The 13,082-nt window shown below is 44.0% G+C and overlaps 1 protein-coding gene across 3 annotated transcripts in view; it reads left to right on the top strand.

Moving 5' to 3' along the window:
* Nucleotides 1-13,082, top strand: part of Rbms3 (RNA binding motif single stranded interacting protein 3) — a 672,329-nt gene that overhangs the window by 288,157 nt on the left and 371,090 nt on the right. The window lies entirely within an intron of this gene.

Raw genomic sequence — 13,082 nt, 5'->3', positions numbered from 1 at the left:
TATATATATATTTACATACTGCCTGCCTCCAAAATGGATGGGCAGGAAATGGAATTGATTCACAGTGGTTGATTAATGAATGGGCTGACTATTCTTGGCCCTAGAGCCTGCTGCGTCCCATCCCTTTGTGTAAATCTGAAGGTGGAATGTGGCTTCCAGCCTTCTGTCTTCACACCTGACCTTCTCTAGTGAACTAAAGAGCTGCTCGTGACAGATCTCACCCCTTCAATAGGCAAATTGCCCACATTATCATTCTTAGTGGTCATTATTTCTCTTCAGCGTTCGGTGTCAGAGTCAGTGTTGGCAGGCTGCAGAGCTGTGCAGGACGATGCCTCCTTCTTACACTGAGTGAAGGGAAATCGAAGGAGCCCAGGGTTCTACTGTGTAGCTGCCACTCATGGTATCATTGGAAACACTTTGAAAAAGAGCTCCCTGCTGCTGATCCCTCCAGCCCCACTCCTCCCCCTGTCTGATACCTTCCTGGAGTCCCTCTGCTGATCCCCCAAGCCCTACTCCTCCACTTCTCTGATACCTTCCTGTAGTTCACTTTTTGGTGTCCCTGCTGGCTGGTTATCTGGAATATTAGTTTAAAAATATGACACGGAGGTACTCCCATTCTTTCGAACACATAACACTTTAAAATTGAGGCTCCAAATTATTCCTATAAAAAATCGCTGATCTTTATGGCTCCCCAGGTATTTCTTATTTTAATCTGAAATTTTCAGAACGGTTCAGTTTTGTGGAAATGACCGGCGATGTGCCTGCCCTTAGCAGCTTTTGTGTTCAAGGGCAAGTGAACCTCGGTGCTTGCTAACTTTAATTTTCCGAGGGTTATGAGACTTTAATTTGATTCTTTATCCAGTATGCACGAAATGTTTGCTGGGATTTGTGTAATACGTTTATTGTATAATCATTCCACATTGGCTACCTGCTTCTTTACATGAACGATAGGTTTTTTTTTTTCCCCTGATGTATTAATGTAGGGCTAATTTGAACTTTGTAACAAAACAGGGTTGTTTGTGTCTCCAGTGCACAAACATGAAAGCAGGGACAAGGATGGAAGAAATTACACTTCAATAATTACTGGAGGAGAAGCCCAGTTCTGTGGCTTCGACCATTCATTTTCAAATTTAAGCCGAAGGGTGATGTGTTTGAAAACATAAGAATATGCTTTACTTGGAAGAGAGTGCACCCATCATGCTCATCTCTGAGCATGCATTTAAAGATGACTAAACTAACCGAAGTCTTGGGTTTCAGCTGAATCTGAGAAGCTAAGGGAACGAACTTCCATAGGCACTCAGACAGCTTCTCTGAATGCATGTAAATCCATTCAGTGCCTACAGCCAGTGTGTTTCCTCCTTAGGTCATATTATTCTCATTTGGTTGACTGTTCTGTGGGTAAGGCCTCATTGTTATAAAATAGCAGAGGTGGGATTTGAACTAAGACTGTAGGAAGGGATCCTTTTGACCATACCAAATGATTTTCCAGCAAATGCTTTTGCCCAGGGCAGGCTGCCTTGGGAGAGATGCATGGCCTTGAAAGTCTTTTAACTGTCATGGTGGAGTCTTGGCAGGGGGGATGGGAAGGGGCTATAGGGAAACTGAGGGATTAGGGAGAGCTGAATAGGGCAGAGGTAGCAGCTTGCTCTCCAGGCATCTCATGAGAACAGCAGGTGACTTTCTAGATGGAACATCTTGCCCGTCACCTTGGGCATCTGCGCAGTTCCGTGTCCAATGTGCACGTCTGAGGGACCACTTTGGATCACGTTACCATTTAAAGGCTAATGTAGTAGATCAGCAATGGGCTACATAGCTGCGTATCCAACAATCCCCCCTCCCCCCTCCCAGCAATACCAATACCATTGATTTCTAAATCATTCCTTAAAGTGGAAGGTAAGGAGTCTGCAGGGGAGTGGGGAGAAGAGGGCTCTCGATCCCTGCTCACACAGCTGTTTCATTTAATGACCCAAATAATGGCTCTTGTGAAAATCATTGTCTGTAACTATGGTGTGTGTGTGTGTGTGTGAGTATGTGTGTGTGTATGTGTGTGTGCGTATGTGTGTGTGCGCCCTAAACTATAGAGATCTCTAAGTGCACCTTAACCAACCTGCCCTAAGATCTTAGGATTCTGTTGAAGGATCAGGGAAGAGAGAGAAATAATCTTGCTCTATGAATAACCAGCTATTTAAGCACCTCCCATGATGGCGAGGTGGCTCAGCGGGTAAACATGTTTGCTGGCAGGAGTTTGATTACATGAGTTTGACCCCCCTGGAACCGCTTGATAGAAGGAGTGAGTAGAATCGCTCAGGCTGACCTCTGACCCTTTAAGCATATGCATGAGCAGGCTTGAGCAACAACACACTAAAATAACTTGAAAAAAAATCTTGATACCGTTGTCATACACATCAGTGAGTAATTTTCAGTACATTTTTTCTCGGAGGAAAACATGTCTTCAACCGTCGAGGAGACTCTTATTTGGAAGTTACAGATAGGTGTGAAATCAGAGCACACCTTCTTAGTACTGTCATCCAATCAAAGCTCTCAAATTTTCTCTCCCAAGATCTTGATCATTTTCTGTATAGCCTTGGAGATGGATCTAAGTACATTTCTGTGAAAGGAGAAAACTGTTGCAGGATCGGGTACCACTTTGGTTAGAATGAAAGAATAAACTTTAATTAGTTATCTATCTGTCTTTGTGTAACAGCTTCATATGTGTTGTTTTTATATTAGCTAAATCGTGTGTGTATGTGTGTGTGTGCGTGTATGTGTGTGTGCATGCATGTGCGTGCATGTGCGTGCGTGTATGTGCGTGTGCGTGCGTGTGCGTGTGTGTGCGTGTGCATGTGTGCATGTGCGTGTGTGTGTGTGTGTGTGTGTGTGTGTGTGTGTGTGCGTGTGTGTGTGTTTGGGGGAGCATTACATGTTTGTGTGGATATGGGCACCTGTCCATGTGGAAGCCAGAGGTTGATGTTGTGTCTTCATGAGTTTCTTTCTCTTTTAGTTCCTGGGACAGTGCCTCTCAATGAACTGATGCTCAGTGATTTAGTCAATGAGCTCCAGGCACCTGTGTCTCTCCCCATGCCCAGGACTGGGATTATAGAAACCACCACATCCGGCTTTGACACAAGAGCTGGGATCTCAGCTCATGCTTGTACAGCGGCTGCTTTATCTGAGATGTCTCCTGGCCCTTAATATCCTAAAATAAGAGTATATAACCTGAACTAGTAAGATAGCCCAGCCACTTAGTGGCACTGAGTAATGATCTGAACTCAATTCCTGGGACCAAGGTGGAAGTGGAAAGAGAACCAGCCCCCTCAACATGCACACATAAAGAGTCAACTATAATCAAAAACAAAATTAAAACGTTGCAGGTCAACCTGGGCTCTGTAATGAAACTCGGGCTCATAAAGCAAAGCACACACAAACGATAACCACCATGGAGCTGGAGAAAAGCTTTGGAAACCCAAGGATCTCAGTTACCATCTATGTGCTGTATTACAAAATCCCTTCCCAGAAACCTCAGCACTGTGAGGGAGCACAAGAGCATTTCTGGAGCTTGCTGTCTACAAGCCTAGGGGTCAGGTTCCACAAGAGGGCCTTGTTCAAAGGGAATTGTAACAATAGTGGTAGATCAGGAGGCCCAGCATCTTCCCCTAACAAGTCTGAAATTATTTACATAGCCACACATACATGCATACATATACCACATTCACATAGCCACACATACATGCATACATATACCACATTCACATAGCCATACATACATGTGTACATGTCCCCCACTCATGTAAAAAAACAAAAAGAAAATAGCTAGAGAAGCATGTATAAGGCTTCTTCTTACAATATTCCCAGTCATGGGCTTTGCTTTCTCTTCCTGCACTCTGAGCATCCCACACCAGCCATTTTGGGGATTCACTGAGTCTAAATATAGAGCACAGTATCACGGCTTGGCAGTGGTTCCCCTCCAATCAACGCTTGCTCACTAAGACCAGTACCTCTGCTCTGTGCTTGGGAGAACTCTATTGCCGCCTGTTTTAAGACTGGAGCAAGGGGAGGGAGAGGGGAATGGGCAATCAGGGCTTAGATGGTAAACAGTTCTGCCTACCCAGTGGTGGCCTGCAGTGACGGTATTCTTATAGCTTGCTCCCATCATAGCTACAAACTCAGTAGGATGTTTTGTGAGTAACCGAGGCCCGCTCCTGCAGGCATCATTCTAACATTACCTTCCCTCTATTCCAATGGAAGAGACACGTTGCTCAGATAATTCACAGACATCTATGAACGCAGCCTTTCAGCAAAGAGAGGCTTTCTGGAGGTTGGCCTGAAATTTATACCTACATTGACTGCTTCTTAAATCTCTGCCATGCAATAAAGTAATAATTGCCCCAGAAGAAGGCTAGGTAAACTGTGTGGACACTGAGTCTCAATAACACTTGGGCATTTCACCCGTCTCCTAAATAATGATCTGGATCCTAGTTTTGACTCTCAGTCAGCAGCAGTAATTTCTCCTATTTAAAAAAAGTCAACTGTACATGGTGAGTTGGGAGACCCATCTGAACTTGGGTGTAGTTCGGTATGATTTCTCAGGCACTATAAACAGAGAGAATGTCCGATTTTCAAGTGGTACTTGAAAGCAAGGTCCTTCACTTGTTGAGTTTGTCTGTCTTGTAACTGTTTTATTCAACCAGACTAAAAATCTTATGTCTTTTACCCAGCCTTTACTTTTTGTTTTTTGTTTGTTTTGTGCACAAATTATAGTCTGTTCACCCCACCTGGAAACAGAGGTTTGCTTGTCCTTTCCAGATATTACAGCAGTACTTCTGTATACCTACCTCCTGATCTAACTCACATGTGCACATAAAATGGGATGCAGACAGGCACACACACACACACACACACACATACACACAACCACACACATACATATACACAGAGATACACACAAACACATACACACACAAACACATACAAACACACACAGAAACACACACATACAAACACACACATACATACACACACATACAAACACACACATACAGACGCACACATACAAATACACACACAAACACACACACACACACACCACGTGTGTATCACTCCCATTGTGACTCACTGAAGGAAACCTAGATTGGTAGCTGATTGACTACACTGGGCAAAACTGAGCATACAAAAATCAATGTGAAGTAACCGTGTGAGAGAGCTTTGTGTTGGAATGGTTTGGATTATCTGCTTATTTGAGCCTGCATGTAGACAAGTGTAGGGGAATGCTTGCTTCTATGTACTCAGGAGCCAGGAGCAGCTGACATTGGCTCACTCTCTCTCTCTCTCCAACTTATTCCTTTGAGGCAGTAACTCTCACTGAACCTGGAGCTTAGCTGGTGGCCAGCAGGCTCCTGTGATCTTCCTGTCTCCTCCCTTATAGCACTGAGTTTAGAGGCATGCACAGCCATGCCGGGCTGTATATGGATGCTGGAGATTTGAACTCAGATCTTCGTGCTTCAGCAACAAGTCCTTCTACCCACCAAAAGCATCTCCCCTCTCCCTATCTGCTATATAACTTCACTCATGCAAAATACGGTGATCTCTACCACATGTAAAGTTATGACTTTACAATACATAAACCCTGGGTCAAGAAGGGAATGTTCAAGCTGTCTTAATTTTTCTTATAGTACCTAATCTTTTTTCTTCCACCTTTGAAGTAGATACTTAATAAATTTAATGATAGGAGGGACACACCATGGTTCAAAGCATCACCAAAGCTGGGAAATCTTCTTCTAAAGGTTAATATCTTGTGTTACAGTTTCTGATATGGTGATTTCACGATGTTCAGGGAACGCGATTGGAACAGTCTGCCTACTGTCCCATGAATTGATTGCCTATCTTAGTTTCTTGTTTGCTAGGTTTCCAATAGCCCTCTGTATAGGCAGTAAATAGTCTCTTCCTTTAACATATGAAATTGTGAGATTCTATGTTCAAATCTAAGGCTATGTCTGTGTGTAACTGATTTAGGATTATAATGGTGGGGGTGATTTTAGTTGGGTTCTTATCCTACCAAATAAGGGTTGTCTGTTTCTAGAGCTGAGCAGGCTTGAACTTTGGTCTTTGCCTTTTCACATATCCAAGGTAAACCTGTGTGCTGCTGTCTTACTTCCTCCGATATATTCAGGAGTCCTCTTGATAAATGCTCACAGAAACCCTTTACAGTGGATGCTGAAGAAAGGATGAAGGCTTCGGAGAGTTTATAGCTAAAGGAGGAATGGAGTTTGCCTTAGGTCTCTGTCACCGAGATAAACAGCAGCGGGAGGTGAAATCTTAGGTACCCAGTGGATACATTTGAATAGGACTTCAGTTTCACATACTAGTTCCAGCCAATGCATTCGCTTGTCCTGTTTAGAAGTCATATTTCACTCACAGCTGGCTCATCATCTGTGTTCTGAGAAGCCTTCCTTCTGTAAGAATCACCCCCAAGACAAGGAACCACACAAATGGTGTAAAATTCCGTGCGCAGTTAAAACTCTGAGACCAAATGCTCTGGGTGTCTGTAGATACTTCCGCCAACCTCAAGCAGTAAGTTCTCCAGTTGTACCCTGCCCCAAAGAACAACCCCAACCTTGGCAAATAAAAGCATAGGTTCAGTTGTCAGTATAGAGAAGCAGCAGCAACAACACAGACATCTAAAATCAACCGTTGAATATGTAAAGAGACTTTAATGAAACTCCAAACCCATCTTTGCACAATGGGTTTTGAAGGATAAAGGTCCCTGGAATATGTCACCTGCGACTGCAGGAGACAGACCAAGGCCCCTCGGGTGATACTGTAGAGTTAAGTTGTAATTAATATAGATTATTTCTCTAGAAGGTCATCCCACTGGTAGTGCCATGTAATAACAAAACCTTAAGTAAGCGCAGAAGGTATAAAGCATTTCAGGGAAGCATTGATTAAGCCTGTGGATGGAAGACCGAATTCTCAGAATGACCTAATTATCCCACAGTTCCTTTCCTCCCATGGCGCCACTTCCGGCTAATTGCCAAGCTGCAGGCCTGGTCTCCTCTGACCAGGAAGAAAAACAAGCTCTGGCTGGTGGGGGATGGGGGTAGGAGGGAACAGTGACATTCGGATCTAATTGGCTTGAACCTGTGGCCGAATTTGATGACATAAGAGGGAGGTGGGTGCGCAGCCACCAAGTTGAGTTTGTCCTGGCTAGCCTTTCCTGGGGTGCTGCAGGGTAGGAAGCACCATGAGCTGGGCGGGGTTGCTCTGCTGCCTTTCTCCTGCCAGCTGCAGGGGCAGAGGTGGCCGTGACCAGACTTAATTATTTGTCAGGAAGGAGAGCAAATTGAAACCAAATTAAAGCGATTTTTATCCCTCACTCAACGCATCGCTGTTTCTTATTAGAGCCAGCCTTGTATTTCATTTTGTTTTCTCCCGACCGTGATGTAGCTCTTACCCTCGGAAACCTCCAACACGCCACGTTTTCTTCCAGAATGGAAATATCTTTCAAGGTTTCTTGAGACATTTTGACCTCTGGTCCCTCAACTTAGACCAGTAAAAGTATACATGAATATCCCACAACTGGAGTGTTTCCTTGCTCTTTATTCTAAGTCTCTATGCAGAATCGTTTGCTTCTTGGTGGCTTGGAGCCATCCCCACAAGTGTGGGGTCCCTCATTGTCCCCAGAATTCAGTCAAAAATTTCCCGAGAGAAAGCTCAGGGTGCCCTGTGGAAATTGGCTAAGTGCCTATAGGAGCACAGCCTCCTGAAGAGCCACACCTAGATTCTCTAATATACTGTGTGGAGAATAGGACTTGAAGTGCAAGGAGGAATCTGATGTGTGGGGCAAAAAAAATCTCCTGTACTAGCTTTGTCAGCTAGCCTATTTCAGCCTATCTGCAGGTGGCAAAGGCTGCCATTTACAGCTAGTTAAGATGTTACATGGTTCCCATTCCAACTCGTGCACCAAAAGTCCTCCTCTTTCTCTATGTCCCCTCCTCCTCCTCCTCCTCCACCTCCTGGGACCTGGAAGTCCCACCTTCTTCCTTTCATCCAGTAACTGACTTCTGCCTTCTTTCTTGACACAATCAAGAACCAACCCTCTACCTGCTGAAGGAAGAAATGAATTCAGGGCTACGATGGGGGAAAGGAAGCAAGTCATTGGGGTGGCCTTGTGGGTTTATAAACCAGCCCCCTTCCTGCCTGCTCTCTGCCTGACTGTCGATACTGTGACCAGTTTTCTCCTGTTCTTGCTGCCATGCCTCCCCGCTATGACGGAACTAAGAGCCAGGATAAGCCATTCCCTTTCAGTTGCTTGTGTCGGGCACTTAGTCACAGCACTGACTGAGATATGTAACTCACACAGCCAGGGCGTTTCTTCCTTCCAGTGACTGTGGGTTCTGGGGCAGCATGTCCATGTCTGTGCAGATGTGCCTGGGCCTGCGCCTTCTTGGATAGGATGTTTTATGAATTGTCTACTTGTTTTCACAAAGCTTGGATCTCTTCTCAGCTTGATCTCCCCTACTTTCCTACTTCTTACTCAAAACTACAAAGAAGTCTATAGCGTGCCCTAGTAGTTGGCCAATAAATACTTCTGAATCGCTGAAATGAGTTTTAGTCATTTACTTTGAATTCACACAATAAGGACACACACACACACACACACTCACAATCTTATAAAGAAAATGAAAACTCAGTTAACTCAGTTGAAGGATGAGAGATGACTCAGTCAGTTTAAGTTTTTGCAGTACAGTAATGAGGCTCTAGGCTCAAACCCCAGCCCCTATATGAAACATTAGACATAATGATAGGCATTTGTAATTGTAATGCTAGAAGATGGAGATAGGCAAATCCCTTGGGCTTACTGGCCACCCAGTCTTGCCTACACAGTAAGTTCCATATGCATTAGACAGCATGTCTCAATAAACAAGGTAGATGGGTTCTACCTCAGCACCTAAGTTCTTGGAATGACACCTAAGGTTGAGCCTTGGGTTCCTCACACATGTGCACATTGTAAATACATATGTCACACACATGTGAATTCATATGTCACATACATGCACATGTGAACATGTATGTACACACATGCACACAACCCTCCAGCATTGACTTCCTATCTTCTATCTAATTTTGTCTCTCAACAGCCCCCATTAGCCAAGCTTTTTTAAAGCCTATCCACACCTCCTCCTTCCCTCTCCCTCCCCTACTTCTTCCTCATAGAGGGTAAGCTTCAGACTTTACCACTTCCCAGACATCTGAACTCTTAAGGACCCTGGGCATTTTCACACATGTCCATGTATGCTCTCTGTCACTTGCCATGGCTGATTCTCTTTCCCTCTTGAGAGCCTTTCTTGCCTGGTTATGAGAGGACACATTCCTGTTTGTGTCTGTCACCCTCTCTGGTTCTGCTTCGGTCTTTCTTCCCTCCAAATTTGCCTCTGAGACCTAATGGCTGAAGTTGTTCAAGTCAAAATCTAAACCTTTCCCCACTCTAGATCATTTTTTTTCTCCTTTTTGTAACTAGCATTTCTAAGTTGTTCCCCACTTAATATATATTTATAATCTTAGCTTATTTTACTAGCATGGTGTCAGTTTTGTTTCCTGTTGCTGTGTTGAAATACTTGACAAGGCCAACTTAGGAGAGAGAAGGAGTTTGTGTCCACTTAGCAGGGAGGTAACAGTAGAAGCATGATGTGGCTGGTCATGCTATATTCACAATCCAGAACAGACAGCAGTAAGTCATTCATGTTTGTGCCCAACTCTTTTTTTTCCACCCAGACACAGTTCAGAGCGAGTGGAGCTGCCCATAGTGAATCAGATCTTCCCAAGTCACTTAACACAATCAGGGCAATCTCTGAACAGACATTCCCATAAGCAACTTGATCTATACAACCCCTCATGAAGGATCTCTCCCAGGTGATTCCGTATTGTGGCAAGAGGACATTCAAAGCCAACTATCACAATATCCAACTGCAAAATGACTGCATAGGTTCTCACAGGTGTTTTGACGGACCGTGTCTTCATCGTCTCTCACTCTGGTGAATCCTCCTCCAGTCTTTTCACTTCAGTAAACCACGGCTCCCTCACCCAGATGCTTATAGCAAAGGGAAATATAATCCGACCAAGCGACAATCCTTGCCGTCCACCCCTCCCTTACCCCCAGACTGACCAGCCAATCACCACACCCTGTTTGCCTTCCTTCATTTCCTCCATCCCAGTCAGGGGAGTGACCTTGTTCTGGGACTATGGCTGTCTTTGTTCTGGGTTGCAGCCATAGTCCTTGCTTCATCTCAACTGCCAACCTTCTCCATCACCACCCGTCTCTGGTTAGAAAGAGAACTTCTCAGTGGCTTCCCAGTGCTGAGCAATCCACACATGCACTTTCTGTGTTCTCTGCTCTCCTTTATTTCAAGGAAGGCGCGACAGGACAGTAGAGAGCTGCAGATTCCTCAGGATGGCCATTCTGTCACGTCTCTCGCTAATGCTAATAAGCTGAATGTGAGTGGGAACTGAGGTTGTCGTTTTCCACACATTATGCACTGTGCTGAGTCAAGTGCCCGCAGACGAGCTTCACTACTAGAAGGCAGAATGAGCTCTAGATGAGTGAAGGACTGCTCTAACTCCACACCTCCTGTGAGGTGATGTCATGCAAGCCCAGGTACTCCAGGAAGCAACATGCAAAGAGAATGAGCTAGAGTGAGCCTTTCGTGGAATTGTGGCAACTTGTTTTCTAACTTCAAAATCCAAGGAATCTTCAGTCCCTTCTCTGAGGGGCATCAGAGGCTCAGGCTTCAGGTGGGACTAGAAACGTTTCTTTGTATGGCTTGGATAATGTCTATGCAGACGTGGGTTCCAATCATGGCCCTGCCATTTAGGAGCTTTGATGTTTTGGGCGAGATGTATAAATTCACCTGTGCCTTGGCTTCTGAGTCCAGTGGATCTGGGGTCAGTATTATAGAACACAATGATACTTTCATTAAATATTAGCACCTTAAACCCTCAGAACATACCTGACCTGTGGGGACCGATGTCTTACTTTTGAGTTTTTGTGCCTTTGCCTCTAACTCTGGTTCTTGACTTTTCTTTCTCCTTCTACTTTTCTTGCCCATCTTATTGCCTGGAAAGAAGAATTACCAGCCCTTACAGAACACACTTCCTTATGTATGAGAAGCACAAACGTGACGGCCTCCCTGGCGCCAGTTTGTGAGAGTGTTTTGCTGGTATGCTGTTGTGTAGCAAGTTCATTCTGGGATAACATGCTGGGAGGGAGAAAAAAAAAAGACAGGATTCAAGGAGAGAAAATTTAAAAGTTAATTAAAAGAAACAACTTGGTAATTGAATTCTCAAACACTCTCATTTGGAGGAGGATGATAGCACACAAATGGTGAAATGGTGTGTGTGCCTCAGTGACAGGCTTGGAAGCTCTGAATAAGGCCAAAATACAAAATACCTGTCTTCATGGATGAGATGTGTTGATACACCCATAGGCTTTTAAGGAACACACACACGCACACGCACACACACACACATACGTGTGTATGTGTGTGTATGTGTGTATATATATATATATGTATATGTTTATGTGTGTGTGTATATATATGTATATTTGTATGTGTCATATATAAAAAAAGACATTATATACAATGTATATCTTACATGATATTTATAATGTGCATATGAATATGTGCTAGTATCTTTGTCTGTTGATACGTTAAAATTCCTTGATGAAAGTTACCTGTCAGGAGAAAGTGCTTATTTTGGTCTTTATGGTCAAAGGGGTAGAGTCTGTCCTGGTAGAGAAGGCCTGGCATCAGGCATGGAAGGCATGGTAGGAAGAGCAGAAAGCTGACTGATCACATATCACCTTCATACAGGAAGCTGAGATTGAACAGCTAGTAGGGACAGGCTACAAATCCCCCCAACTCTACCTCCCAGTGATGTACTTCCTCCAGCAAGGTGCCACATCATAGTGGTTCTGCAACTCTCTCAAACAGCACCAGCTTCTGGTGGCCAAGTGTAAAAACACATTAGCCTATGGGGGACATTCACATTCAAACCCGCAATACACTATGCACCTACAACTGTTTTTGTCTCTTTTTTTCTTTTTTCCCAAGACATAATCTCAAATACCTCAGGCTAGCACTAAACTCAATACATATCCAAAGCTGACCTTGAACTCCAGATTCTCTTCCTCTACATCAGTAATACTAGAATCACAGGTGTGCACTCTCCATGGTTGAATCTTATTAACTGTTTTTGGTTTTGTTTGTTTCCCTGACTTTTATATGTGCTCACTTATACACACACAAACAGACTCATGTATTTATGCCCCCGTGAGCAAGATAGTCATTCAGTGTTTGTTTTTAGAGACTTGAATAGGTATCCATCAAATTATTTTTTTTCAAAATATTAAAAATCAACTATTTGAGCTGCTATTGAGAGAAACAAACTCCTATACTTAATTTAGAAGCATGGACTTAGTGGTCAGGTAGAAGTAGGTTCAGACTCCTACTCTAACCCACAACCTTTATTTATTTGTACAACCAAGATGTATCTTTTGGCTGCCTGCTGAAGGACAAGCACTATTACAGCCTCCAACAATAACCTTAGTGTCTTGGCTTCTTTACCTGTTGCTGTGATCATTCACCCTTGGAAAAGCAGCTTGACCATGGAAGGCTTTATTCTGGCTTAGTTCCAGGCGTGGTCCTGAAGGCAGAGGCGTCGCAGTGGTGGGAGTTTAAAGCAGCTGCTCACATCACATACACAGTCAAGGGACAGAAGGAGCGCATATGTCAAGTGTTCAGCTGGGTTTCTCTGTTTTACATGATCCAGGATCCCCTCCCAGGGAATGTCCTTACCCACCATTAAGAGGGGTTTTCCCGTGTCACTATCATAAAGAAGGTAATCCCCAACAGATGTACTCAGAGATCCATCTCCCAGGTGATTCTAGATTTAATCAAGTTGAGAGTTAACATGGACCATCACACTCACTGGTCCTTGTGGCTTTTATGAGTATCAGGATTTTTAAAGGTCTGCAAAGTATATTTTAGCTTCAGACATGTATGCATTTCCAGGGGCTTCTCCTCCTCACT

Source organism: Mus caroli, chromosome 9 (genome assembly GCF_900094665.2).
Source record: "Mus caroli chromosome 9, CAROLI_EIJ_v1.1, whole genome shotgun sequence".
Lineage (NCBI taxonomy): Eukaryota > Metazoa > Chordata > Mammalia > Rodentia > Muridae > Mus > Mus caroli.
This window is presented reverse-complemented; position numbering and strand designations above follow the sequence as displayed.